Source organism: Callorhinus ursinus, unplaced genomic scaffold (genome assembly GCF_003265705.2).
Source record: "Callorhinus ursinus isolate GAN/ISIS: 27379988/994484 unplaced genomic scaffold, GSC_fseal_2.0 scaffold27, whole genome shotgun sequence".
In the NCBI taxonomy this organism is placed as follows: Eukaryota; Metazoa; Chordata; class Mammalia; order Carnivora; family Otariidae; genus Callorhinus; species Callorhinus ursinus.
Genome location: NW_027397089.1, coordinates 12,804,377 through 12,821,177, shown reverse-complemented (window position 1 = coordinate 12,821,177; position 16,801 = coordinate 12,804,377). Strand labels below are relative to the sequence as shown.

Genomic DNA, 16,801 nt, shown 5'->3' with positions numbered 1-16,801 from the left:
AAGACAACATGTTGTATGGAATAACCTCCTTTGGGCCTTCCAGCTTTATTTAGCCTGTGTAGGTCTTAGGAACACAACTGAGGGAGAAGCACTAACCTACTCAATCACTGCTGGCTTTCTCTCCATAATTTACGTAACTTATAATCACATTTGTTATATCCCAACCCCCATTCTCTAGGAAGTTTCTCACTCAACTTTCACCCAGTATTCCCCAAGCTAGAAAATTAGTCCCAGAACTCCAGGTCTGGAGAATTGATTTTCTCCAACCTCCCATTTCCTAGGCCTGACATTATCAATTAATCTTTTCTGAAAATGTTTAAGCCTTCTAGGGTATTAGGTCATAGGGTCTCAGCTTCCCTTCAACGTGCCCATTCTTCTCATCAACCTCAACCATCACTTCTCCCAACATCTCACAGATATTGTGAGAAATCACAGGACAGTGATCTGAGCAATGATGCGGCCATGGAATGCTCAGGAAAGTCCAGCACCTCTCTGTGCAGTTGAAGTCAAGAGTCATCCATCCCAGAAGGAGGGAAGTGACAAAAAGTTTCTTTCAGTTTTTCTTTAGATTCAGGTAAGGGTAAAAAAAAAAAACAAAAACCCAAAAGGGAAAACCCTGGAGTCCTGGCCCAGCAGAGGCAGAGGCCTCCTCTCCTATCACTGCCACCACAAGCAGCCACAGTAGATCTTCAAAGGGGCCAGGAGAGCTCCTCCAATAGGGAGACAGGTAAAGGAAGGGATGAGTCAGCAGAAGCTAGAAACAGAGGGTTTTGTTCAAGGAGAAGAAGTCTGTGAGGAAAGCTCTGGGGAAACAATGTGCTCCCTGTATCTTCACCCTCTTACCCTTCACCCATTCTCGCCACAGCCTAGCCCAGTCATTGACCAGGTCTCTGGTCAGAATCAGGACAACGAGAGAAGCTTACTAAGAGCCTCTGGCTTCCATCTGGTCATTCCACAGTGATCAAACATAACCTTCACCATCATCCTGATCTTTCTTCTTCTCAAGGGCCATTAGTTTTTCACAATCATCCCTAATCTTAAATCATTATCTCTCATCTTAAGCTTTAGAGTTTAAGCTTCAGGCTGCAATTCCACAATGCCCTCTTTGCTTTAAGCAAAGCAACCTGTTTTATTCTCTGCCTCCAAACCCTCACACTGACCTCTGTCTGGCACATACTTTTCTCTTTTTTACCTAGGTCTATCCGTTCCTTTATATCAAACCCTGCTTGGTATTCTCTTCCACCAGAAGGCCCCTCCTTAAGTAAGTCAAATTTCCAATTCCAAGCTCTCTTTTACATTATGTACTATTGGTATCTGGTGTCCACTTTGCAATTTCATGTATTTGTCTGTCGGACTCTACTTGTGTAGCCTGATATGCCTCCTCCCCCTCAATAATTTTTGAAAGTTTTATGTTCAGAATGAAGCATAAAAAGAGTTCAAGCTACAGAGTTATAAAAAACAGAGTAGGCAACCTGGGGAGATAGGAACAGTAATGGATGGAAGATCATGAATGTGGGAATGTGGGATATAGAGATCTAAGAGGTAACCTAACACAAGAGCACAGTCATTAAGTTTTTCTTCATCATCTATCTACATATACTTCTGGGCTGGGTTATACAAAAAGAAATTACACAGATGGCCTTCCTGCATGTTAAAGTCTCATAATATGGTAATAATGATATAACAAATGAAGGAAAGAAGAACCCAAAAAATCAAAAAGGAAAAATAAGAAGGCCAAAATATTAAATAACAGCCCACAGAAATCAGAAGTAAGTATAACTGAGAATAGAGACAAAGATGTGTGCACAATGAGAGGGGAAGACAGAGTTTGGAAAAATGGAGTCAGGAAGGGATATAGTATGAGGCTGGAGGCAGGGGTCCAATTCTGCCATAGTGATCCCAAGGAAGTCACCAGCTCTCCTCTAATCTTGGAAGATATCCTGAAATGAAGGAACTTTTGGAATGCTTTGGTGGATAGGAAAGATGGCTTGCTAAAGAGAGAAAATTGAAAGCATACAAGGAGAAGAGGCTCATAGCAGATAAGACTGGGGCTGGGTGTAGGGGTAGGGGGAAGTGTTCTGCTCCCTTCTCAATCCTCCACCAGTTAGCACTGTAATAGCTCCCTGGAAAGGAGCACTGTTCCCAACAAGACTGGCCTGCTTTGAATGGGTTTCACCCACCAGGACCTCTTTTTCTCATAGTGGAATGCAGGAAATCAAACCCTGAAATAAATCTGTTCATCAATAACCTTTACAAACTGTGGCACACCTCACAGTTTTCAAAGCACTCTCATATATCTGATATATATATATATATCTGTTATCATTTGAGAACCCCACTCCATACTGAATTTCTGTTCCACTCTATGTGTATAATAGTTAAATCCTGTATCATAAATAGACTGTGCTCCTGTGTCTGGCACATAGCCGGTGCTCATTAAACACTAAGGAATAAAGGGTTGATTAACTGATCAAATGCTTTAATTTCAATAGAATGGGGTAAAGTCTGATATCAGAAACAACTTCTTGACTGTGTGGATGGGAAGATAGTAAGAGCCAAAACCATTCATAGGCACAGAAGTTTTCCACACATTCTCAAGCCAACATGGACCTCTAAAATGTCTTTTCCTCCATCCCTTGCTTCTGAGAAACAAGGAAAGTAATATTTGTTATATCCCTACTATGTTCCAGTAGTAGGTTCTTATACATATATTATTTCATTATGCAAGCCATATCTCCAATCCAGCCCTTCCAGAAAGATTGCTTATACTTTTTTCTTTAATATCCGTCAGAGAGGGTAACTTGACACATTTCACATGGGGCCTTTCTACTTCCATTTTTAAGGTTTTTCTTTTGACTAAGGACAGTACTTTATGGTGCAATTTAAACTCATTTCCGTTCAAAGTTTCTCTCTTATAATTCCTACCTTATCCCTCATCACCTCTTATCCCAGTACCCACACATACACCCTGAATATACTGTTTTCTTCTCTTCTGGGTTCCTTTCTCCATTTTTCCACCCCAAAGGCAAACAACCCTCCCTAAACCAGTAAAAGTAGATGGAAAGAAGGAAGAAGAGGACACTGGGCTAAGATGGAAAACTTGAGGGCACCTGGGTGGCTCAGTCAGTTAAGCATCTGACTTCAGCTCAGGTCATGATCCCAGGGTTCTGGGATCGAGCCCCGAGTTGGGCTCTCTGCTCGGTGGAGAGTCTGCTTCTCCCTCTCCCTCTCCCTCTGGCCCTACCCCCTGCTTGTGTGCTCTCTCTCTCAACTAAATAAACAAAATCTTAAAAAAAAAAAAAAAAGATGAAAGCCTTGAGCCCAGAGAAACTAATGAGGGCAGGAAGAGAGAGCCACCTGCCCTCCATCAATGTGGCTTCACCTGCAGTTTTTATTATGCACTGATTTTCTTACCTGTCTTCTTTAGAGCCACTTAGATCTTCAAGCTGTGGTTGTTTCTCCATATTGTCATTCACTCCAAGTTCTCTAGCTCCTTGTAGCAGCTAATGGGTGGGAGGCAAGAACTGGGGGTGCCAAGGGAAAAGGTAGATTGTGGTTGAAAAGGGCAAAGTATGAAAGCATAGCAGTTAATGGATCCCGTGATTCTGACTGAAGCCTCTCCTTCTCTCTCACCCCTAACCCAGTGAATGAAAAGAGATAATCGGACCCTCTTCCTTTCTCTATCTTCCATCCTCTTCTGCTCCATCTTTTGCCTTTATTATTATCATCGAATAATGCTGCTGCCCACTGAGGGAGTAACTCCAGAAATGCCCTTCAGCTAGGAAGTAGAAAATTAGTACAGCTTACAGATTATGAACTCTGTCCCAGATATAAATCTGGGCTCCCTGGGTTCAGCAAGCAGCTTCACCATTTCCTTGACTCCATGTATATTGTGGCCTCACTTTTCCTTTCCCTCTTCCAAGCAGTGTTCATTCTTTTCCACCTCATTTCTCTGCATGCATAGCACGAAGTCCCTTGCCAGATCTAAAATACGCTACAGCTCATTTCGGGCACTGGCCTTAGTGCAGATGTAAGAAGATATACCTTCTGCTTCAGGCACAGCAAGTGGCCCAGCTTGGACAAGTACTTGACTATTTGACAAAGCCTAAAGCCAGCAGAAGGAAGGAAATAATAAATATCAAAGCAGAAATAAATAACATAGAAACTAAGAAATAATAGGACAGATCAATGATATCAGGAGCTGATTCTTTGAAAAAATTAATAAAATGGATAAACTTCTAGCCAGACTTATCAAAAAGAAAAGAGAAAGAACCCAAATAAATAAAATCAGAAAGGAGAGAGGAGAAATAACCCCAACACCACAGAAATTTTAAAAAAAATTGTAAGAGAATATTGTGAAAAACTATATGCCAACAAATCGGATACACTAGAAGTAATGGATAGATGCCCAGAAACATATAAATTATCAAAACTGAAACAGGGAAAAAATAGAAAACTTAAACAGATCAATAACCAGGGAAGAAATTGAATCAGTAATCAAAAAACTGTTAACAAACAAAAGTCCAGGACTGGATGGGGTCTACCAGTAGAATTAAAAATTCTACCAAATGTTTAAAGAACAGTTGATACTTATCTTCCCAAACTATTCCAAAAAATAAAAAAAGAGGAAAAACTGCCAAATTCATTCTATTCAGCTAGTATTACCTTGTTACCAAAAAAGATAAAACACCACAATAAAAGAGGACTACAGGTCAATATCTCTGATGAACATAAGTACAAAAATCCTCAACAAAATACTAGCAAGTGGAATCCAACAATACATTAAAAAAATCATTCATGATCAAGTGGGATTTATTCCTGGTTATAAGGGTGATTCAATATTCACAAACCAATCAACCTCATACATCGCATTAATAAAAGAAAGGATAAGAACCATATGATCATTTCAATAGATGCAGAAAAGGCATTTGACAAAGTATGACATCCATTCATGATAAAAACCCTCAACAAAATAGATTTAGAGGGAACATACCTCAACATAATAAGGGCCATATATGAAAAGCCCATGGCTAATATCTTCACTGGGGCAAAACTGAGAGATTTTCCTCTATGGTCAGGAACAAGACAGGGATGTCCACTCTCACCACTTTTATTCAACATAGTACTGGAAGTCCAGCTACTGCAATCAGACAACAAAAATAAATGAAAGGAATCCAAATCAGCAAGGAACAAGTAAAACTTTCACTCTTTGTGGATGACATGATATTATATATAAAAAACTTGAAAGACTCCATCAAAAAAATCCTAGAACTGATAAATAAATTCAGTAAAGTTTCAAGATACAAAATCAATGTGCAGAAATCTGTTGCATTTCTATACATCAATAATGAAGCAGCAGAAAGAGAAAATTAAGGAGTCAAACCCATTTACAATTGCACCAAAAACAATAAAATATCTAGCAATAAACCTAACCAAAGAGGTGAAAGAACTGTACTCTGAAAACTATGAAATACTGATGAAAGAAATTGAAGATGACACGAAGAAATGGAAAGACATTCCATGTTCATGGATTGGGAGAACAAATACTGTTAAAATGTCTATCCTACCCGAAGCAATCTACACATTAATGTAATCCCTATCAAAATAGCAACAGCATTTTTCACAGTTAGAACAAAGAATCCTAAAATTTGTATGGGACCACAAAAGCCCCAAATAGACAAAGCACCCTTGAAAAAGGAAAGGAAAGTGGGAGGTATCACAATTCTGGACTTCAAGTTATATTACAGAACTGTAGTAATCAAAACAGTATGGCACTGGCACAAAATAGACAACATAGATCAATAGAACAGAATAGAAAACCCACAAATGAATCCACAATGATATGATCAGTTAATTTTTGACGAGGCAGTAAAGAATATCTAATTGGAAAGACTGTCTCTTCAACAAATGACTGTGAAAACTGGACAGCCACCTGCAAAGGAATGAAATTTGGTCACTTTCTTATACCATAAACAAAACGAAATTCAAAATGGATTAAAGACCCAAATGTGAGACCTGAAACCATAAAAGTCCTAAAAGAGAACACAGACAGTAACTTCTTTGACATCGGCTGTAACAACTTCTTTTTAGATATGTTTCCTGAGGCAAGGGAAATAAAAGCAAAAATAAACTGTTGGAGCCACATAAAAATAAAAAGCTTCTGCATAATGAAGGAAACAATCTAAACTGAAAGGCAACCTACAGAATGGGAGAAGATATTTGTAAATGACACACTGATAAAAGGTTAGTATCCAAAATATAAAAAGAACATATAAAATTCAACACCCAAAAAGTGAATAATCCAATTAAAAATGGGCAGAAGACATGAGTAGACATTTTTGCAAAGAAGACATATGGATGGCTAACAGACACATAAAAAGATGCTCAAAATCACTTATCATCAGGGAAATGCAAAATCAAAACTACAATGAAATATCATCCCATACCTGTCAGAATGGCTAAAATCAACAATACAAGAAACAACAGGTATTGTTGAGGTTGTGGAGAAGGGGGAACCCTGGTGCACTGTTGATGGGAATGCAAACTGGTGCAGCCACTATAGAAAACAGTTTGGAGTTTCCTCAAAAAGTTAAAAATATAACTACCCTACAATCCAGCAATCACACTGCTACGTATTTACCCAAATAGAAAAATACTAATTCAAAAGGATACGTGCACCCCTACGTTTATACCAGCATTACCTACAATAGCCAAATTATGGAAACAGTCCAGTTGTCCATCAATTGATGAATGGATAAAGAAGATGTAGTATATATATATACAATGGCATAACACTCAGCCATAAAAAAAAAAAATGTAATCTTGCCATTTGCTACAACCTGGATGGGGTTAGAAAATACTGTTTAGTAAAATAAGTAACTCAGCAAAAGACAAATACCATATGATTTCATTCATATGTAGAATTTAAGGAACAAAGCAAATAAGCAAAAGGAAAAATAAAGAGAGAGAGGCAAACCAAGAAATAGACTCTTAACTATAGAGAATGAACTCATGGTTACTATAAGGGAGGTGACTGGGGGAATGGATAAAATAGGTGATGGGGATTAGAGAGTGTACTTTCTGTGATGAGCTCCGGGTGTTGTATGGAAGTGTTGAATCACTATATTGTGCACCCAAAACTAATATTACACTGTATATTAACTAACTGGGATTTAAATAAAGACATAAAAAAAGGAAAGAGAACTTGGTTGTTTGAGTTCAAGGGATATGTATGTACAACTACTCCACAGTGCCTATCAATCTCTGAGGAACCAAAGAGTGTCTTGTGTATGCCCTGAGCAGCTAGAAGGAAGTATAGTTCTTCCTCCTCCAACAAGATCTCTTCAAAACAAAGCAGTGTGAGTCCTCTAGGCACAATTCTGGACTATGGAGCAGAGAGGTGGGGTTCCTCTTAAAGTATAAGTACAACCTTTACCTTGTACAGGATACCACTTGCAGAGAAGCTGGTCCCAATGGGGTGAGGGAAGACTAAAGAGAGTGAAAGCTACAACTTCAATTATGGTAACCTACATAAGACCCTCTCAACAGTCTGAAGGGTTCTTCAGCATGACCAAGGAGGGCAGGGCCTTTTGAAAAGGGAAACCATTACTGTTGAGCTAGGAACCAAAAGGTGTTATTCCAACAGGAAGCAGGGTTGGGAAAGGGTTAGTGGGTATAAAAGCCCAGGGTCCACTGTCAGATTTTTCTTACTCACTCCCAAGCCTTTCCTAACGCAACCACTCCTCTGCAAGTCAGAAACTAACGCTACCAACTTGTGCCAGCAGGGGGGCAGGAAAGTAGTCAAAGGAAGATGCTGGTAAATGAAAGAGCTATCTGAGGCTGCTGGGACACTGGTGCACTGCCTGCTCCTCACAACCTGGGTTGTCTTCAGCCTTGGACCAGAGATCCAGGAATGACCAGGGGCAGGGGGTGGGAGACTCAAAAGTCACTCAGGGGTTATTTTCCCCCTCCCCAAAAGTCCAAAAGACCTGACAGCTCCCCCAAGGAGTACAGAGCTACAATAAGACTGACACAAAAGAGTAGAGGAGGCCAAAGGAAATAAATTGCTCCTTACAGATTATCCAGGAAGGTGTGGGTAGGAGGTAACATTTAAACTGAACTGTGATGACTGTGCAGGATTTCAGGAGAAAGAGATTGGGAGGATGGTATTCCAAGGAAAACACATAGCTACTGAGAACGATTTCTTGACTTTGGGCATCATTTGATACTGAACTTCTGTTTATCGTGAAAGAGTGAAATTCAGGGAGCAGTGAAACTCAAGGTAAAACTGCAGAAGCTGGAGGCTTTCAATACCGAAGACAGGAGCCAGGACCTGGGTCCCAGCTCAGGTTCCATTTATCCCTATTTCTCTTCCACCTGATCTTATTGAAGGGTGTACAGTTCAAATGGGAGAAGGTACCCATTATGCCTCCATCCATTTATCTCTCATCTCTTCTTTCCACCCACTGAATTCTTTATTAACTATGAAAGGATTTCTTAATCTTATTACTTGAGAAGAGCACAAAGCACAAAAAAGGATATACCATGCAAATTGTTAGGTAATTTGCATATCTGGGGAAAGAGAGAACCCGCTCCTCCTTCCACTTCCATAGTCAATTTTCCTTGATCTTCTGACGCTGTATGTCAATAAATATCTATATTTCCTACTTCTCTGGACAAGAGATGCTGTGAAATATCAGATGTAAAGTAAAGTTTGTCATAAAAATCCCTCAGGCTCCCAAGCACTGGCATTGGAAGGTGGAGGAGGGGTTCCTGTGCTGTATCTGCCTTCAAACCACGTACAGGTTGTCCTGCCTCCTGCTTGCAGGAGCTCTGCTTCAGATTTTCTAAAGAGGGAAACCAAGTAAAGAGTAAACTACTCAGCCATCAGAAAGGATGAATACTCAACTTTTACATCAACATGGATGGGCCTGGAGGAGATTATGCTAAGTGAAATAAGTCAAGCAGAGAAAGTCAATTATCATATAGTTTCACTTATTTGTGGAACATAAGGAAGAGCATGGAGGACATTAGGAGAAGGAAGGGAAAAATGAGGGGGGGAATCGGAGGGGGAGACGAACCATGAGAGACTATGGACTCTGAGAAACAAATGGAGGGTTCTAGAGGGGAGGGGGTGGGGGATGGGCTAGCCCAGTGATGGGTATTAAGGGGGGCACATACTGCATGGAGCACTGGGTGTTATATGAAAACAATGACTCATGGATCACTACATCAAAATCTAATGATGTATTGTATGGTGACTAACATAACATAATAAAATTAAATTAAATTAAAAAAAAACAGAGACATTCGACTCTTTTTACCAATCTTGCGCTGTCAAAGCTCATTGTTTTTTTATGAAATTAGTTCCACAAATGACTAATCTCATTTTCATAATTAAAATAATCTCATAATTTCATAATAATTTCATAATTTTCATAATCTCAACTCTATTCCTTAATTAGTATAATGTTTAATTCTCCTCTTTCTGGGGTGGCTCAAATAGAGTCTCATGTGATAACAAAAAAATAAATAAAATGGCTTCTCTTAGTACCTTCCATCAGGGGGTTCCAGGAGAGGGCAGTGGTTACATGGGTGGTGTACATAAGGGGTGGCTGTGTATTAGTCTAGAAAGTAAAAGACAGGAGGGGAGTGCCTTGTAACTGCTGTTTCTCTTTCTCTGCAAACCTCTTCTGATTGTAGCAGATATATAGGGGCTCCACAGCAGCTCAGAATCTTAGTCATAAATTTCCCAGAAAGAAAACTCATTGAGGTTTCCTTGAAAATAATGAAAAATAAATATCAGGTTTTGATACAAACACACCAACCAGGGCCAGTGATGGAAGGCAGCTAGTATCTTATAGCTGGTTAAACTCCTTCAGGATTTGTGCACACACACACACACACACCTGTGCACACACACACCATACCCAAAAAAGTCCAACAAATACGCTTATCCTTATAGACCTACCGGGATAAACATACCCCACTCCTTGGGCATATTTCCACTCAAATTCAAACACATATGTCCATATAGTAGGCACACACACATGACTTTTCAATGAGGTGCTTTATGAATATATTAACCTAGCCTTGCTCCCTTTCAAAGCCCCTGACTGCAGGGTGGGTACAGTGAAGGTGAAGGAGAGAATGTCTGAGTATAAGCTGTAGGTGTCACTAAATGTTTCTCTGACACATTCCACAAAACAAATAGAAATTATTTTTCATTATTCACTATTTGGAATTATCCACTGTCTTTCAATTATCTCTATACCTTCAAGTTTTAATGATCATCTATCCCTTATTGATCCACTACTCCATGCAGAATATACCTTGGGGGTTAGTGGCAGGAGCTTTGCTCAAACTTGGTACAAATCCGAGTTTCACTACTCACTTTGCACAAATAACTTAACCCCCCGAGTCTTAGTTTCAACTTTTGGAAAATGAGCATAACGACACTCACCTCATACAACTTTTGTATTAAATAGGTAATTATGTAAAATGCTTGGAAAAAATCGTAGGACATAGTACTCAGCAAATTAAGCTATTATTTTCATCATCATTTGGAGACATTGGAGAAATAAACAGTAATTCATAAAAGAGATGTTCTTTTCCCTTAGGAGGTTTTAAAATTTAATCAATGAGTCAAGATAAATATATGGAGAGTAAAAGGATATGGAAACCTAAAACTCTTATTTGAGAGCTAACATGCAACTCTACTAAATCCAAGTCCTAGTTTAAATTTTTTAGCAGATTTCAATTCTCTAATAAGATTGCTATTTTTCTTCTGTCATTCATCATCCCCAAGCCTCACCACATTACATACACCTCAGCCTTTCATTTCAGAAGTGGACTGGAGAATTTTGGGAATAACAAAGATTTTGAGAGTTCATTTTGAACATTTCCCTGTCTCTGAAAGGAGCGCATCTGAGGCATTCTAAACCCAAGTGAGACAGCCATGTGCAAAGCCAGAGAGCCTGTGCCCTCCCATCTCCCCCATCACCCTCTAATCTCAGAAAATTCTTCCTTATGTTCAATCTCAAACTGTTTTCCTTCAATGTTGGCCTCTTTTCATCAGTTATTCTGATTGAGAATAAAGTACACAAACCCTAAAAAGTATAAGAAAATTCTTAAAATCTCATAATTTTCACCTGGTAATATTATTCCTTTGCCTAACAGTCTAGGACTCTGGAATTATAGGTCTCATATATTTTGTTATTAACCCGTTAAAAATAATTTTAAAAATCCCTAAAAAAGCATTAATTTGGTCCCTATTGGGGTATAACCTGTTAAGACATCATCTGGTCTCTCCTTAAAGCTTTTGAAAGATGGAAGAATACTAATATCCTGGACAGATCATTAAGAACTCCTATTTTAATCCCCCAACCTCCATGGTCTCCTCAATTAGTATCATCATGTTCTCACCAATTTGTTTAAGACAGTATGACCCTGAGGTGAGGCATGACTAATATGACCTCCCCAGTCCCTTTCAGGCCGTCATATTAAGTAGGAGTAACAGAATTGGCAGCAGTCTCCACCCACCTAATGCTTGCCCCAGGGGAGCCCCTGAGGACCAGGCAGACTCTAGCATGAGGTCAGCAGGCATTTTCCCAAAATGCCAAACCCTGGCATAGTGACTGATGTGGGAGGCCTGGAGACAGGAGGGCAGTCAGACCCCACACTTCTCCCACTTCCCCAAATTCAGTTTTCCAGACACCTCCTCTTGACTTCCAATTCCAAAGTTTTCACACGTTCCATAGTGTTCATCCGAGGCTAGACACCTATCATCAGTTATCTAAGGCTGGTGCTTCTCAAACTGGAAATACCATACAAATCATTTAGGAGCCTTTTGAAAAGGCAGATTCTGTATTGGTAGTTCTGGGTTGGAGCCTAAGATTCTGCATTTCTAATAAGCTCCCAGGTGACAACAATATTGCTGGTCCATGGACCATACTCTGAAGAGCAAGGATCTAGATGACTGTAGCAGTTGCTACATCTCCCAGGAAGAGTCTGCTTGTCCAAATCCTTCTGTCTGTCTATCCTCCAGATAGCTGCAAAAGTCATATCTCATCCCTTCCTGATTCAGGAATCTCACTCCATGGCACGATACACAATACAAACCTGGCTCATAAATTCCTTTCAAACGTGAAAAAAACATATCCCTCACAAAAGTCTCATCGTTCATGACTCTTAAAGGTCTATGTAGCCTAAAATTACCGTCCCCTTTTCTTTTCTAACTCACCTCTCTCTCTTTGACTTCCCAAATGGCTCCATAGGCATTCTCCTCCAGGAAGTCTCTCTTGACCAATACCTCTTTCTCAGTTTCTACTCATACCTTCCCTTCCAGAGTGATGATGCCTCAATCCCTATCTAGTCTTCAATTCATCCTATTTAAGTGGGTTTTTCTCCCCATCTGGGGTGTAAATTCTCTCTCCCTAAATGATCTTAGATGCTTTCACAAGGTTTTTGCATCAGTCCCTCAAAAAAGCACCTAAAGGATTGGGTAAGTATATGGGTAATGCTGCCTCTGGAGTCACCTAATCCTTGTTGGGAACATGAGAAATTCCACAAGTAAGAAAGTAGCTTCCTATCTCTCCCTCCTGGGGCAGGCCCCATATGTAAATACAATAGAAAAACACTGGCCCTCTTATACCAAAGCATAAAACTGACTGCATCAAGAAGGATGCCTGTTGTGCCCACACTGGAGCCAGTCTCCTCTTTAGGGATTCCCTGGAGTCAGAGGAGGTTGGGCCTTCTGTGACTTTCACTACTTCTGGCCCCTCCCCAGATTGCAGGGGAATAGATGGAGCTGAACCAAGGGAGGTCCTTTCAGGCACTCTCCTGACCCAGGGCTGCATTTTTCCTGTTGCTCTTTGAACGAACAGCACTGTTCTTAAGGTTGAGTCTAGAGGAAGGGGAGAACTTACTCTTTGCCCTGAGCAAGATTCCACTCTGATGGAAAAGACAGGATAGTCACAGGAACTCAGGCATAGCCAAACAAAGGCAAAATTAGAAGTGCCTGGGTACAGTTCTAGATGTTGGGCACAGACAGTTCTGGATGGAGAGAAATACTGTTTGTCAAGGAGGTCTCTCAGAAGATAGTTTTAAAGGAGAAGCACGGTGCTAGCCTAAAAGGAAGGAGAATTTTCTGTACCAAAGAAATGTGTGAGGCTCAATTCAATTTGACATAAATTTATTAAATGCTCACTATATGCCTGGCCCCCAGCTGGATGCTCTGGGAATGTGAACAAGATACACTCCTTACCTGTGGTCTACAATCAGAGAACAAAATAAAGAAAATAAAGACACTCAGATAACTATGGTATTTTATTTTTTTATTTCAGCTTTATTGAGGTCCACCTGACATATAAAACTGTAAGATAATATAAAGTATATATTGTGGTGGTTTGATATGCGTATACATTATAAAGTGATTCACTATGATTTCCCCACTGTGAAAGGATTAACCATGATATTTTAATCTAAGTATTCCATTAAAGGAAGATAAGTGTTAAAAGGGCACCTTTGTTTCCCTCCCTTCATCTTTACATGCGGAGAGGCTTTAGCTGGAGCTCTGGTTTTCAAAGTGTGGTCCCTGGACCAGCAACAGCAGCATCACCTGGGAACTTGTTAGAAGTAGAAATTCTGGGCCCCAGTCAGACCTAGTGAATTTCAAACACTGGGGGCAGGGCCCAGCAATTTGTTCTCAGAAGTTCTCCAGGTGAGGTGATGTCTGCTGAAGTTTGAGCACCACTGAGCAGAGTACTATTTCTGGCTTCTCTCTACCCACCCCTAACTGTGACTTTGAGAATATTCTTCATTATTGAGCAGAGGGTCTAGAGTGCTTTCAGGTGTGTTGATGTCAAACCAAATACAGACTGGCACTGAGTTCAAAGTCTACAGTTTGGGCCCTAACTGAAGTGGGTTTGTGCAACCAGGCTGTGCCGGATCCCATAGCCAAAGTAGAGAGCAAACCCAATCAGCATCCAGACACCAACTCTGGCCCAGGTGGCAGCTGTCATCTGCATCATAAGGCAAACATTCACAAAGATGCTCAGGAGTGGGAGGAGAGGCACAGCAGGGACCTTAAAGGGAAGGGAAGTGGAGCTCTGTGGCTGTCTCCAGATGACCCCAGTGATCCCAGTGATGAGCACCAGGAGCCCCACAACTGCTGTGATCGGCGCTGGGTCTCCAGAGAGCAGACCTGGCCACTGGGCCAGCACCAGGCAGAGAAGAGTCAGCAGCAGAGCAAGCAGTGAGGAGCAAACAACAACCTGGCCAGAGAGTGGAGTGGGGGTGTGGCTGCCTGGAAAGAATAGTCCCTGTAGAGTCAGCTTCTCTGCTGCAGGTCCATTCTCCTCCTGCAGCTGCGCTTCATTTCCCAAATTTTCCTCCTGCATCTGCGCTTCATTTCGCTCATTCTCCTCCTGCACCTGTGCTTCATTTCCCCAAGTCTCTTCCCGCACCTGTGCTTCATTTCCCTCAATCTCCTCCTGCATCTCTGCTTCATTACCCCTATTCTTCCTCTCAGGCTGATACCTGATGATGAGAACACAAAAAGCAACCAGGGAGTAAGTAAGCAGGTTCCCAACTGACATGAGTTCCAGAAGATCAGTAAGTCCAAAGAAGAATGCCATGGTTGCTACAATAGCGACAAAGATCACTGTGGCCATGATGTTGGTGTATGTGCCGGTATGGATCCTGGCAAGCACAGGGAACAGGAGACCATCCTGTGCCAGCATGTGTATCTGATGATGTATAGGGGAGCATAAAGCCCTGATAGATGCTGACAAAAATACTACAGAAAGTTGCAAAAGCTACAACACAGTAGGCAGGGGCCCAGCCAATATGGAGAAATGCCTCAGACAAGGTGCTCCCAGGTCGAAGCAGGTAGTAAGGCACCATGAGTGTAAGTGCCGCAGAGACACCAAAATACACCAAAAAGCAGATGAGCAGTGAAATCATAATGCCCTTGGGGATGGAATGCTTGGGATTCTGGGCTTCTTCAACTCTGATAACAATGTTGTCAAAACCAATAAATGCATAGAAACAGGTAGCTGACCCACAGAGAATCCCCTGGAAGCCAAAAGGCACGAATCCACCAAAGCCCAGAGGGCCCAAACCAGAGGTGTCATTGAGTCCAGCCTATATGTAGTCCTCTTCTCCGAGCTTCCAGTTGTGCAGGTCCTCCTTCATGACGCCAGAGATGATGACAAAACTGAGAACCAAAAGGCTTACCAATGTAACCACTTTGGTAAACAGTACTGACTCCCTGGCCCTCGAATACAGCAGTCCAGTGAGCAACAACACAGGGCAAACAAGAAAGAAACCTAGAATTTCTGCAAGGACCTGGGGAACATGCAGGAAGATGTTTTCATGCAGGATCTGAGAGATCTGGTTCCAAAACAGGTTGTCAAAAGCTAATCTCCAGGCACAATGGCTGTACCAGCAACATAGGAGAAGATGAGATTCCAGCCAGTGATGAAAGCCTAGAGTTCACCTACAGTGACATAGGTGTAGAGATATGCAGAGCCAAAATAGGGAACCTGGGCAGCAATCTCTGCACAGCACAACCCAATCAATGCGGAAGTTAGGCTGGCTGCCAAAAAGCAGATCACAATAGATGGTCCTGCTTTTTCTCTAGCCACCTCACCAGCTATGACATACACAAATACACCCACTGCGCAGCACACACCCAGGGCCACTAAATTGAGAGTGCTCAGGCTCCTGGCAGGGGCAGTCCCAGCCACTGGTTGTTTTGGCTTACGTCTGTATACCAGTGTTTGACCAAACCTGCAAAGTGTCTGACGCAGCATTGTAGCCGGAATTGAAGAGTATTCTAGGATCAGAGAGCTATAGCAAGCCCAGGGAGCCAGAGTCTGGGATAGAGTTCTCTGGGGCTGAGTGAAGCTGAGTATGGTTGGCGCTGCTGAGTTCCTTTGTTCAGGCTTCAAAGCTGCTGCTTCATATTTCATCTTCTATAGGCTGTCCCTCCATAATGCCTAAGTAAACAATAAATACTTACTGAACAATGGTGTTCAACCAACCAATGCTTAGAAGTTGCGTGTTACCTGTTCCAGCCCAAGTATCACAGAAGATGACACCAAAGGACATCATAGACAAATCAACCCTGTTTTCCCCCAGAAAAGTGCCAAATACCTCACAACATTCTGCTTTTTTATGAACTACATAGCAATCCAATTTGGGTTCATCTCATGTAGCTTCATGTACTAATGAAGCTGTAAGACACAGCAGGGAATGAATGTATTGTGCAATAATTCACATGTTGGTTGTGTGTGCTGTGCTAGAGCATGAGTTGTGACACATTAATTCCTGGACCAGTGGGCCTCATTGCACTTACAGACCCATTTTTTAGATATTATCTGAGTATAAAATACCAAATATTGGTCCCCAGGTCTTAAAACCTTTAGCCCCAAAATCAGCTAGCCAAGGTCAGATGGAACTTGGGCCCCCTTTCTTCTCATTCTGCATCATTCATTTAGCTGTACTGATGGTCAGGAATGTATAGTCCATCCCTTCCCTTTCCCCACCTAGGCCCACAGGCATGCTGTGAACAGAGAGGAGGAGGGAGAAAGGGGGCAGGGCCTTCATAACCACCTGCAAGAAGGAGAGGACCAGGCTGCCTGGGAAGGAAACACTGGAGAAATGGGGGCAGCAGCCAACCCAGGGTCCATGACTGAGAAGGGAGAGGAGCCAGGAAGGTGGTCTTATGAATTCTGACATTTAATATACTCATCCAAAGCAACCAGACAAAATTCACTACAAGTTTTATGTCCGTAGT

General features: G+C 41.5%; 1 protein-coding gene across 3 annotated transcripts in view; it reads right to left on the bottom strand.

Annotated features, from left to right (window-relative positions):
* Positions 1–16,801, bottom strand: part of LOC112830064 (ATP-dependent DNA helicase Q1-like) — a 112,538-nt gene that overhangs the window by 61,325 nt on the left and 34,412 nt on the right. Inside the window, exons 2-3 of one of the 3 annotated variants that reach the window (XM_073877878.1) lie at positions 4,994–5,140; positions 3,415–3,524 (exon numbers count right to left, since the gene is read on the bottom strand). The exons of 1 other annotated variant lie outside the window; for it this stretch is intronic. The gene's annotated coding sequence lies outside the window, so the exon portion shown is untranslated. Of the gene's footprint in view, positions 1–3,414; positions 3,525–4,993; positions 5,141–15,792; positions 16,002–16,801 lie in introns of those variants that run through there. One more of the 3 variants, XM_073877880.1, reaches the window with a different exon arrangement.